The sequence below is a fragment of the Antechinus flavipes genome, chromosome 6, assembly GCF_016432865.1.
Source record: "Antechinus flavipes isolate AdamAnt ecotype Samford, QLD, Australia chromosome 6, AdamAnt_v2, whole genome shotgun sequence".
In the NCBI taxonomy this organism is placed as follows: Eukaryota; Metazoa; Chordata; class Mammalia; order Dasyuromorphia; family Dasyuridae; genus Antechinus; species Antechinus flavipes.
In genome coordinates, this window is record NC_067403.1 from 179,366,188 (window position 1) to 179,379,492 (window position 13,305).

Genomic DNA, 13,305 nt, shown 5'->3' on the forward strand with positions numbered 1-13,305 from the left:
CAGAAATAGCACTATTATATACCTGACCAATTGTAAAAATTTTAGCTACTCTGATGAAGATAATGATTCAAGGCAATTCCAAAGGACTGATGATGAAAAATGCTATCTGTTTCCAGAGAAAGAACATGTAAATTCTAAGTACTGATTGAAACACATTTCTTTTTTCATTTTCTTTATTTTGCTGCTTTTCTTGGAAATCATATAGCTAATATTGAAATGTGTTTTGCAATATTTTACATCTATAATTGATATATTGCTTGGCTTTTCAGTAGATGTGAGAGTGGCAGAAGAACATTTAGAACTTAATTTTTTTAGATTAAAAAATTAACAAATAATAAAAACAAGCAAAAAGATTCTGCTGTCCTATTTTGTCAATCTAGAAAGAGATCTATAAAATACTCTAAAACAATGTCATTCTTCTCCCTACTTGTTTTCAGTTCTGGAAAACATAATAATTTTTTTAATAGAAATGTTGTTATAAAAAGAGAAAGGGACTTAGATGTTCAAAAATAGTTCTTGTGTGGTGGCAAAGAACCAGAAATTGAGGGGATGTCCATCAGTTGAACAATGATCAAACAAGATGTAGTGTGTGATAGAATACTATTGTGCTAAAAGAATGATAAGTGTGATGGTTAAAAAAATATATAGAATACTTATACGAACTGATGCAAAGAGAAATGAGCAGAATAAGACGACCATTATTCACAGTAATAACTGTGATGACCGTGTTAGCACCCTGGATATCTTGGAATTAGCTGGAGTCAGGATAAGCAAAAGTCCTTAGTCTTTATTCTTTGTCTTTAGAGGTAGGACTGAATTGGATGGAAGTAGAATCTTCACAATTTCCTTCTTCCTTGTCTACCACCAAAGTGACTCTGGCTAGTCTTACTCCACCTCCTAGTCCCTCCTACAATCCTCTGTATACACCAATCATCGAGCCAGCATGGGATAGTGGGAAGGGCCATTTTCCAAGCATATGCCCATAGAGTATTGTCCAATCGGTAGTTAGCCTTAAGTGCTCAGCTGTCCTGACGTCAATGCATAGACTCAAGAGTTCTAAGCCTATTACATCTCCCACTTTCTTTTGCTTTAGAACACAGGTGGTCACACCATCCCTGACTTTTCAGGGGGGCGAGAACCTCAAACAGGAGGTGATCACACCTTCCCTGACTTCTCAAAAAAGAAGGTGAAAACACCAAAAAGGAGGTGATCATGCCCCTCACCCCCACCCCCCACCACCCACGACTTCTCAGAAAGGGAAGTGAAAGCACCAAAAAGGCTATTAGTAGTTACTCTCCTCACAGCCAGTGCAGGCTCAGCATGGTATAACAAACATGAATTGTAAATGCAAGTTGTAGTATAACAAACAATATAAATCAACATGGTTTTGTAAAAGATTTCCAGAAGTCCTAGAAGGAGCGTATGTAAACAACAGTCACACATACACCTTTTTTAGCAGCCAAGAGCTAGTCCAAAATCAATCTATTGTCCATTGCTTCACGTGTCAGGGAATCCAATGATCCCTACAAGTTTTTGAAGTCCTGCAACAGTCTTTTTATGTGTTAGGGAATCCAATGATTCTAGCAGATTTTGAAGTCCTATGACAGTCTTATCATTTCTTAGAAAATCCAATAATTCTTGAGGGTTTTCAAGTCCTACAATAGTCTTATCATATCTCAGAAAATGCAATGATTCCTGAGGGTTTTGAGGTCCTACAACAATCTTATTGTATCTCAGAGAATCTAATGATTCCAGAGGGTTTTCAAGTCCAACAATTTTTGATATCCATGAGTCAAATACCATAACTGCCAGGCTGTTTCAGTGGTGGACACAATCAGCAATGGAACCATCCAATGCTTCTTGGGGCTTCTCCTTCATTTCAAGGGTCTGCTCTATCTCTCTGCAATGGAGAAGGTGAATACGACTCATTGGCACCCATCTGATTCCTTCTCCATCTGTGGAGATACAAGCAAACCCTCTTCCCCAAGCAGTTAACCTATCTGGTCCCTTCCATTCACCACTTTCTGGGTCTCTCCACATCATCTGGTGATTATCTAAAGATAGTGGAGCTGCTCGCACTGGACACTGCCCTTCTGGTGGGTTATAAAACCTGTCTGCTGGAGCCAGTGCATCTTTGTCAAAAATCAAAAAGTTAATAATATAAAGAGCTAGATTTAGAAATTCTTTATGGTTACCTGTGGCTCCCCCTTTCTTTTGTTTTTGGAGGGGCATCTTAATGTCTCTGTTTCTCCTCTCTACTATTACCTGTTCTTGAGGATTAAAAGGCATACTGTGCACAAAAGTGTGCAAAATGTTTAGAAGTATATGCAGGTCCATTATCTGTTTTTATGGTTTCTGGCACCCATAACTGCAAATATTTGTATAAGGAATTCAATGACCACTTGGGCTGTCTTTTTTGCTGCTGATATTGCAAAAGTGAATCCTGAAAAAGTGTCTACCACAATGTGGCTAAAAGACAGGAGACCAAAAGATTTATAATGGGTCACATCCATTTGCCAAATTTCATTGGGTCTCAAAACATGAGGTTCTTCCCTGGATGCAGTGTAGGGACATGGAAAGGAAGGCAAGCTGTACAGGTTTTTGCTATGCTCCTAGCTTCCTCTCGTTATTCCAAATTGTAAATGTAAAGCTCAAGCAGCCCGATGACATTTAAAATGAGATTCTTGGGCTTCCTGAAAAAATGACTATTGGCCAACATAGTAGGCTATCTGCCTTTGAATTACCATCAAAAATAGGACCTGGAAGTCCACTATGAGAGTGGACATGCAAGATATAAATCTTACCTGGATGCTGTATCACTTGCTCTTGAAGTTCCTTAAGGAGCTGATATATATTAGAGGCTGCAAATTTTATTTGGGCTGTGGTAATTCTTTGTACCACACCTACTGAATAGGCTGAAATCAGATATATTTATATCTCATGGATAATAAGTAAGAGTTAGAATGATTGCGTACATTCATTCTGCTGAGTGGACTGAAAAGGAGTTCTGATGACTCTCTTTATAGTTGTCACAAGAGCATACAGCACAAATATTATGTTTGCATGCTTCTGTAAAGATAGTTGGTCCTTTAAGAGGAACTTTAGAAACCTTTTCTTCAAGAATCCATCGCCAATTATGTAATAGTCTGGTTATCTTTAATGGAGACCCATGTGTAAAATTGGGAGCCATGGCTAATAAAATTTGCCACTTTGGGATGATTTCACAGCATACATTAATTTGTGCATTAGTATAAAAGGTGTATATCTTGTCAGATCTTATCCCAGATAATTGTACTGCTCACTTCATGGCTTTTAATAAAATTCTAGCCACAAGCACTGGGTAAGGAGTAAAATTTTGTTCTGGTTGTGCTGGGAGGTTCACCCACTCTATCACACTGTCTCCTTGATGAAGGACTGCTGTGGGTGCCTCTTGTGTAGCAAAAACTGATATTTCCAAGGGTTTTTGAGTGACATTTTCAACCACATTAGATAAAGCCAGTTCACCTTCTCTCAAAGCCTCTTGAACTTCTTTTGTAAGCTGGCGTGGTGAATTTAAAGCACTGTCTCCCCTTAACATGTCATATAATGGTTGTAATTGATAGGTAGTCAAGCCTAACACTGGACGCATCCATTGGATATCTCCTATTAATTTCTGAAAGTCATTTAAGATATTTAGCATCTCTGTTCTTAAGGAAAGTTTTGTACTGTAAGCAACTTAAGGTATACTTCACATCATAAACATTGAAAAGGAGCATTTCTGAATTTTTTCTGGAGCTATGTGCAATTTGTAGTTCCTTAGTGTTTCTATGGTCTTTTGTAGACATGTTTCTAACATTTGTTCCTCAGGTGCATATCCCAATATATTATCCATGTAATGTAACTTTTGGAAATGCTTTTTTTTACTGGAGTAAGAGCAGCAGCAACATACATTTGACACATAGTAGGGCTGTTTTTCATTCCCTGTGGCAAAACTGTCCATTCATATCTTTTATAATACTCAGCTAAGTTAATGTTGGGCACTGAAAATGCAAATCTTTTCATATCCTCCTTATCTAGAGGGATAGAATAGAAACAATCCTTAATGTCTATAACCCAAATAAGCCATTTTCTAGGCAATTGAGTAGGAAATGGAAGCCCAGGCTGAAGAGCTCCCATAGTTTCCATCTGTTCATTTGCCTTTCTTAAATCAGTCAACATCCTCCATTTTCCAGATTTCTTTCTTACAACAAATACTGGGGAATTCCAAGGACTTAGAGAAGATTAAGTGCCCTTGGTCAAATTGCTCCTGTATTATATCGAATAAGGCCTGAATTTTATTGCTACCTAAGTCCACTGTTCTATCCACACTGGTGCATCAGTTTTCCATTGGATAGGAATGTGTTGGCAGGCCTTAAACAGCAGCCTTACCTAAAAAACCAAAGTAGTCATTTTTAATCCTAATGTAAAATGTCTCTTCCCCACAGATTAATGGGGATTTTTTCAACTACAAAAGGAGGAAAAACTCCTATTTCACCTTCAAATATCCATCTTAAAAGGGTAGCACTAACTTCAGCTGCTATTGATCCCCCTATGCCAGACATATAGGTGTCTGCTTTAATCTTTGGCCAGTGACTGGGTCAGTTGGCAACTCTAGCGATTTAACAATCTGCACCAGTGTCTACCAATTCTTCTAATGATATGCAATTTATGTAGGTAGTGAGCATAGGTCGGTCAGCTGTCACAGCTGCAATCCAGAATATTCCTGGATTTTGTGGCTTGGAGTCAGAGTCTGGGCGACTATCACCAGATTGCTTATTAGGAGTCTTTATCAGTAAACTTGATGCTACTACTTCTCCTGGTTGATGTCACACATTGTCTACTTGTATTAGTGACTGGGATATTATCTACACATTTCCCAGTTTTCCATATTAGTGTATGGATGGACACTTTTTGTAAGTACATTCAGGAGGTGAAATGGTCAAGCTTATTGTGCCTGGAGGCAGGGGATCCATAGGCTGGAGAGGAACAGATTTCACCTCTCCAGGGGTTATCTCAGGTGTCACAGCTTCATACAACTGTATTCTCCCTAATTGCAATCCCTTTCTCCCATCAGGTTGCTTCCTGGCTGGTTGATTGTGTAATCCCCTTCTCCCATCAGATGGTTTCCTGGCTGATTGGCCATGTCTGGGTATTGGACTTCTAGGCATACTCTGGGTGTACCATCAGCTGCCATCATGACCCAACTATTTTTTTCTTGGGCCCCTCATCCCTTTTCCTTGAATCAGTCTACATTCTGATGCTCAATGGAAGCCTCTGTTGCATTTTGGACATGGGGTATTGGATCTTATTCTCCCACCCTGTTTTCTCACTCTGTCTCTTTGCCAACATTGAGCTTTCAGATGCCCTACTTTATTACATTGAAAGCATTGACAATTTTCTCTGTAAGTCCCTTGCCAAAAGGGACCCTGTCTTCCCATGTTGGGATCTTGGGAAGTCTGCATCATAGCCTGGCTATAAAAAGCATTTGTCCTACTGTGGCACAGTTCCTATCCTCTAAAGGAGCATCCTTGCATAGTACTAATATAATTCTTCTATACACTTCATTAGTATTTTCTTTAGCAAGTTGCCTTATTATAATGTCTGTTACTGCATTTTCACATTAGTTTGTACAACAGCTGTCTGCAAATGTCCCACAAGCTCATTTGGCCCTTGGGTTATTTTTGTGAAGGCTTCACCTTTGTCATTTTTATTGCAGAGAGAAACCCATGCTTTGATAGTAGCAGCAGCAATTTGCTCATATGCTGCTAAGGGATAATTAATTTGTACTGAAATTTCTGCATAAGAACCTATGCCTGTTAGTCGTTCATAGGTGATTGGAGGACTAACTCCATTATGACTATTTGTTGGGTTATTTTGAACTCACTATATTCAGAAAGCCACAAGTTTTGTCCAGGTTCTAAGCATGTCTTTGATATAGATTTCCAGTCCCTAGAGGTTAAAACTTCATAAGCCAAATTCTGTAATAACATCTTAGCTTAAGCTAATGTAGCCCCATAAGGAGTGCAAGTCTTTTTCAGGTCTTTGAGGGTTTCTATATCAAAAGGAGTGTATCTTCTACTTTCTTGACCTGGAGAGTTAAACTGTTGAATCACAGGATACATACCTATTTTCAGGTCACCTAAATTCTGCCCTTCTTCTGCGGCTTTAAGTACTGTCTTTTGAAATCTAATCATAGGAGGGGGTGATTGCTGGGGGGAGGTGCTGGTGGTGTCACTGCCCCTCCCACTACTCCATCTCCCTCCATCCCGGAAGGTGAAGTTGATGGGGGCATGTCAAGAACCAGTTCCTTTTTAGGCAGGGTTGAATCACCACTCCCTTCACTATGACCTTCACATAGCCCTTCATCCTCACTTAACTCTGCATGCCCTCTGGTGATATTGCTTTTAATCTGCCACATTTCAGCTAGAAAAGGTTACTAGTTTAGCCCTTAACAAAGTAAGTTCCCTATTTGTCTATTAAAATACTCAGCCTATTTCCTGGTCACCGGAGACTTCTTCAGTGAAATTAGGGTGCTTGGTCCACACGTTGGGCACCAAATGTGATGACCATGGTAGCACCCTGGATACCTTAGAATCAGCCAGAGTCAGGAAAAGCAAAAGTCCTTAGTCTTTATTCTTGGTCTTTAGAGATAGGATTGAATTGGATGGAAGCAGAATCTCTGTGACCTTCTTCTTCCTTGTCTATCATCAAAGTGACTTTGACTAGCCTTACTCCACCTCCTACTCCCTTCTACAATCCTCTGTATACACCAATAATCTAGCCAGCACAGGATAGTGGAAAGGGCCATTTTCCAAGCAAATGCCCATAGAGTATTGTCCAATTGGTAGTTAGCCAGCCTTAAGTGCTCAGCTGTCCTGACCTCAGTGCATCGACTCAAGAGTTCCAAGCCCATTACAAATAACAATATTTTAGAATGATGAACTGTGACTTAGCTACTCTGATCATTACAGTGATCCAAGATAAAACCAAAGAACCCATGATGAAAAATACTATATTCATCTCTACAGAGAGAACTGATTAACTCTGAATGCAGATTGAAACAATATTTTTGATTCTTTGTTTCTTATTTATATTTTTCCATTATAACTAATATGAAAATGTGTTTTCCATGACTTCGTCTGCATAATTGAGATCATATTGCTTGCTTTCTCATGGATAGGGCAGTGACAGGAGGGAGAAAGAGAATTTCGAACTCCTAATTTTAAAAGCTAAATGTTAAAACAAGTAGCTAAATAAACTATTTAATAATAAATAGCACCCCAAACAGAAACAAGATTAAAATGGAAGTACAAAGATGAAAAAAAAAAATTACAGCCAATATTTCTGATAAAGATCTCATTTCTAATATAGATGGAGAACTGTGTCAAATTTGTAAGTATACAAGTCATCCCCTAGTTGATAAATGGTCAAATTTTCAGATGATAAAATTAACTATTTTATAAATAACTATTTATAGGTATATGAAAAAATGCTCTAAATAACTATTAATTAGAGAAATAAAAATTAAAACTACCCTGAGGTACCACCTCACACCTTTCAGATTGGCTAAGATGACAAGATTGATAAATGTTGGAGGGAATGTGGGAAAATTGGGACATCAATGCATTGTTGGTGGAGTTGTGAAATGATCCAACTATTCTGGAGAGCAATCTGAAACCCCCAAGGGCTGTAAAACTGCCTTTTGACTCAGCAGTTCCATTACTGGGTCTCTATTCCAAGGAAATCATAAAGGAGGGAAAAGGACCCATATGTGCAAAAAGTGTTTGTGGCAGCTCTTTTTTGTTGTAGCAACAAATTGGAAAAGGAGTGAATGCCCATCAATTGGGGAATGGCTAAACTAGTTGTGATATGTGAAGGTAATGGAATATTATTTATTGTTCTATAAAAAATGATGAACAAGCAGATTATAGAAAGGCCTGTAAAGATTTATATGAACTGATATGAATGAAACAAGCAGAACCAAGAATACATTGTACACAAAATCATCAAGAATGTGCAATGATCAACAAAGAAAGGCTTGGTTCTTCTCAGTGGTTCAGTGATCCAAAGCAATCCCAATAGACTTTGGACAGAAAATGCCATCTGCATCCAGAAAAAGAATTAAGGAGACAATGTAAATAACACATGCTATGTTCACTTCTTTTTTTTATTATTTTTAATTCTTTTTAAAAATTAAATTTAATTAATTTTTTTCATCTCTCCCATGATTTTTCCCCTTTTCTCTCCCCACGTGATTCATGAAGCAATGTGTATTAAAAATAAAAAAGCTTACTAAAATAAAAAAATACAATAAATAGTACCTCCTATTAAAAGAAATAAACACACTACTTGAATGTTGTCTAGCCAGGACACTTTGTGTTGAAACTATTTCCTCCTTTTTCTGGGAAGTCATTCTTCTTTTATTATATTCTCATATCATATTTTTTTTTCCTACTATAATCACAATGTTGACTCATGTTGAGCTAATAATTCACTAAAGACCTTGGCTCTTTTTTATTTAAATTGCCTCACTGTTATAACTCTTCTCATATTTGAAAATTTTATTTTCATTTTTTTTTAGTTAAATATAAGACTTAACATTAATCTATATTGTAATGGGGAGCAGTTGAGAAAGGAGGATTACATAGTTGTAGCCTAGTTCTGGGAACATGAAAAATTGGTTCTGAGTATCTGTAACCCATGTAGGATTGAAAATTTAAGGAGGTGATTACTGTTAAGTGAATAATTTTATGGAAAGATGGGACTTACAAGTCCAGGTTAGAACATGTGTTGGTATAATAGTTTCCAGTCTATGTACTACATTGGTTTGTTTTGTTTTAAAGGTATTTAACTGTCTGCTGAAACAGAATCAACAATTCATACAAAAGGCACTAACTTACCAATTTTGATCTCTTTCACTGGTAACTGACTGCTATATGTTTTGGATTGCCTTGGGAGAAACTTAAGGCAGCCCGAAGAGATAAGAATATATGTTAGTGTTCTGGCTCTGTGAAAGAGAGTGACTATATAAAAGATGCGGTGATGGTAAACATGATAAGAAAATGGCTTGGGTTTGTGGGTTGGATGCAAATAATGTTTAAAACCTTTAACAATGATAGGAAAATGGAGAAAAGGAGAAGGTTTGGAAAGCAATATATTAAGTTCTCTTCTGGACCTGTTGAGTCAGAGATATAGTATATTCAACTGGAGATTTGGAAATGGTATAATACCCAACTCAGGAAATAAGTATGTATATGTGTGTGAGTATGTGTATGATATTTTCAGTGAAAATTTTTCATAGCTTTTGGAATATCCTATTTTTTACACACATACATACATATATGTATATGTATGCAAACATACATAACAATATATATGGTACAGAAAATTAATATATACATATAGCTATATATAGTTTTATCTATATGTATATGCATATACAAACATTAGATATACACAATTTTGAGATTCCCAGGTATATATCTATCTATATACATACACATATATTTAAAACATATATACATATCTACCTACAAATAGATATATATCCATATCTATTTGTGTTTATATCAATATATGTGTATGAAGATGTATGTATAGATCTACATCTGGAAATTTTTTTCAAAACTGTATTGAGCTGATGTTTATAGACTCTTTCCCAATCCTCTCATTCATTCTGTATTTTGACATTTGCTATATTTGTTAGTTGATATGAATTTGCTACAGTACTTACTTAGCTCCACTATATTCACTTTCCTTCTCATCTCTTGCATTCACACACATATTCATTTGCATTCATATGCTTTTTTAGAGCTAGAAAAAAATACCAAAAAAAGTATCATCTCCTTTCTCATGAATGCATGACTCTTTTTGCCTGCCTCATTGCAATGATCCTTTCCCCTTTCTTTTCCTTCTCTTTCCTTTCCCTTTCTTTTTTACTTTACCTTTATTCTTTTCCTTTCTTTCCCTTTTCCCTTTTCCTTTCCCTTCTCTTCTTCTTTTCTCCCCTTTCCCTTTTCCTTCTCTTCTATTTTCCTTCCCTTTCTTTTCCAATTCCCTTTCCTTCCTCTTTCCCTTCCTTTTTTTTTTTTCTTGCCTTCCCACAGTTACTTAGTTTTTATAATGCTCCACTGCACAGCTGTGGTTTCCAGATGAATTTCTCATCAGGTCTAGTGAGAGGAGGTGTAAAAAAGCTCATTTGGGGCAATTTGTCATTGGAGAATGTGAAAATAGGTTATATTAATAAAAGGAAAGTGCGAGATGCTTCCCACGTGTTCTTTGGGGTAAGGATACAGCTGAAACTCCTTTTAAAACAACGTGAGTGTGTCCAAATCAGGAAGGACAGGGCGGTGAGACTGAAGCCATTAATTACTCCAAGAAGTCTGTCTGGAGACAGCCATGCCAAGCACCTGAATCTACTTTAATGGTGGAAGTAGATACATATGCTTGGGGAGTTTGGATACTTTATAAGTAACACTCACTTATGATCTATGGAGAGAAAGCAAAGACTCCAGGATCATTTGTTTGGTTTATTTTTTGGAGCAGAATCGAACTGCAGAATTTAAATTTCCCCTCCAAAAGTGGTAATGCTATTATCATGGGGGAATACTCCCCACTGGCACTATTCCTGTCTTAAGTACAAGAATAAGGGATATGCCCTTGTTGTACCTCCCCTTCACCCCCATTAGAATGTGAGCTCCCTGCAAGTAGGGATGGTTTTATTCTTTGCACTGGAACTCCCAGCATCCAACCCAGAACCAAAGACATATGAGGTGTTTAATGAGTACTTGTTGATAGATTGATTGGTGCTTTCCTGAAGTCTTGCTCGCATGAATGTTTCCACACCAAGAAGTGTTTGCTTGGTAATTTGATTCTGAAATGCTGTGGGGATTGTGCTATATGTATTTTGATTGGTTAGAATTCTTTCCTTTCATTTGGTCAGATTTAGTTCCAGGATTCTCTGTTGTATTATTGCTAGTTTTCATTCAAATTCCTAAAAATCAGAATTATTTTTATCCCCAGTGGCTATGACAGGACTTGTCTGTTTTAAGTGCTTAATAGATGCTAACTGCATTGAATAATTGAATTGTATTGGATATTAATATCAATATCTATAGTGTTCTAAAGCTTAAAATGCCATTCTTTTTTAACATTCTTAAATTTTAAAAAGAGGCATTTACTTAGCACTGTTATATACAATGTTCTCTGATGTGATGGAGATATAAGTTGAAAAGTACAATGTTTCTTGCTCTCAGGAAGTTTCCATTTTAATTTAGGAAGATTTTAGGTGCAAGGCAGATGGAAAAGTCCCATGGTCCTTAGGGTACAATGGCAAAATAGTCGATTCTCTTTTCCTCTTTGCTTAGAAATGGTGATGAAAAAAATGTTATCTCTAATACTAGAAATGATAGTTTTGCCTCAGACTCATGGATTCTATGATTGACTAAACTAAGTTATCTTTCTTGGCTGCCATTCCCTAATGTGTGCTATATCTTCCAATAGAATAGAAACTCCTTGAGAGGAGGTGCTATCTCATTATATATCCACAGTCATAGCCGTAGTTATATCCCTAATTATATATATGTCTATATATGTAAATATTTATATATATATATATATAAAATCATGCCCCTACTATATACATACATAAAATATACAATATATAAAAAGAGATTTGCATGTACTATATTTATACTGTATATGTGTATATGCATTGCATGATATTGCATTATATATATGTGTGTGTGTGTGCATATACACACACACACACATACATATTCACATACATGTCCATTACTATTTATTAAATACTGTGAATCAGGTACTGTACTAAGTATTTATTATATCCCAAATACCTAATAGTGCCTAGCACACTGTACGTACTTAATAAACACTTATTCATTCATTACCACTGAAGGCTTGACAGTGTCAGAATTTGAATATAAGACCTCTGAATCTACTACTAAGTCACTAGATTTAAAACATTGCTTTCTTGTCCTGATACTTATATGGAGACCAATTTGAATCAATGTACGTCTTGTATTATTCCATGTTGTTGTTCAGTCATTTTTGATCATATCTGACTCTTTGTGATTCCATTCGAGATATAGGAGTAGTTTACCATTTTCTTCTGCAGATCATTTTATAGCTAAGGAAACTTATCTATAAGTTTCTACTATATCTATCCATAAGAGGCAAATAGAGTTAAGTGACTTGTTCAAGATCACATAACCAGTATATTATCCACTGCTCATTTAAATGTCTATGATCTTCTTTAAATAAAGAAACATTCTGTGATCTATTTTTTTTTGCATACATATAGATATATACCTGTTTCTAAACAATTCTGTCCTAGAATACATGTATAAAACAGAGAAGATGCAAAGACATAATTTTCGTTCTAAGTTACTTCAAGGACTGTTGTGTGGATGAGAAATTAGACTTTTTTGTTAGACCCATGAGGACAAAAATCAAGCCTAATGAAGAAAAAGTCCAATGAGACAAAATTATTTGATATTAACAAACATGGTCTATTAGTCTTACTCCAGTGTGGAATGGAGTCTCTAGAAAACGAGTGGTTCCAGCTCCACAACCATCATTTCTCTCTTTATTTTTTTTTTATTATAGCTTTTTATTTATAAGATATATGCATGGGTAATTTTTCAGCATTGAAAATTGCAAATCCTTTTGCTCCAACTTTTCCCCTCCTTCCCCCCATCCCCTCCCCCTGATGGCAGGTTGACCAATACATGTTAAATATGTTAAAGTATAAATTAAATACAATATACGTATACATGTCCAAACAGTTATTTTGCTGTACAAAAAGAATTGGACTTTGAAATAATGTACAATTAGCCTGTGAAGGAAATTAAAAATGCAGGTGGATATAAATAGAGGGATTGGGAATTCTATGTAGTGGTTCATAGTCATCTCCCAGAGTTCTTTTGCTGGGCGTAGCTGGTTCAGTTCATTACTGCTCTATTGGAACTGATTTGGTTCATCTCACTGTTGAATAGGGCCACATCCATCAGAATTGATCATCATATAGTATTGTTGTTGAAGTAAATAGTGATCTTCTGGTCCTGCTTATTTCACTCAGCATCACTTCATGTAAGTCTCTCCAAGCCTTTCTGAAATCATCCTGTTGGTCATTTCTTACAGAACAATAATATTCCATAATATTCATATACCACAATTTATTCAGCCATTCTCCAAGTGATGGGCATCCACTTAGTTTCCAGTTTCCAGCCACTACAAAGAGGGCTGCCACAAACATGCTTGCACATA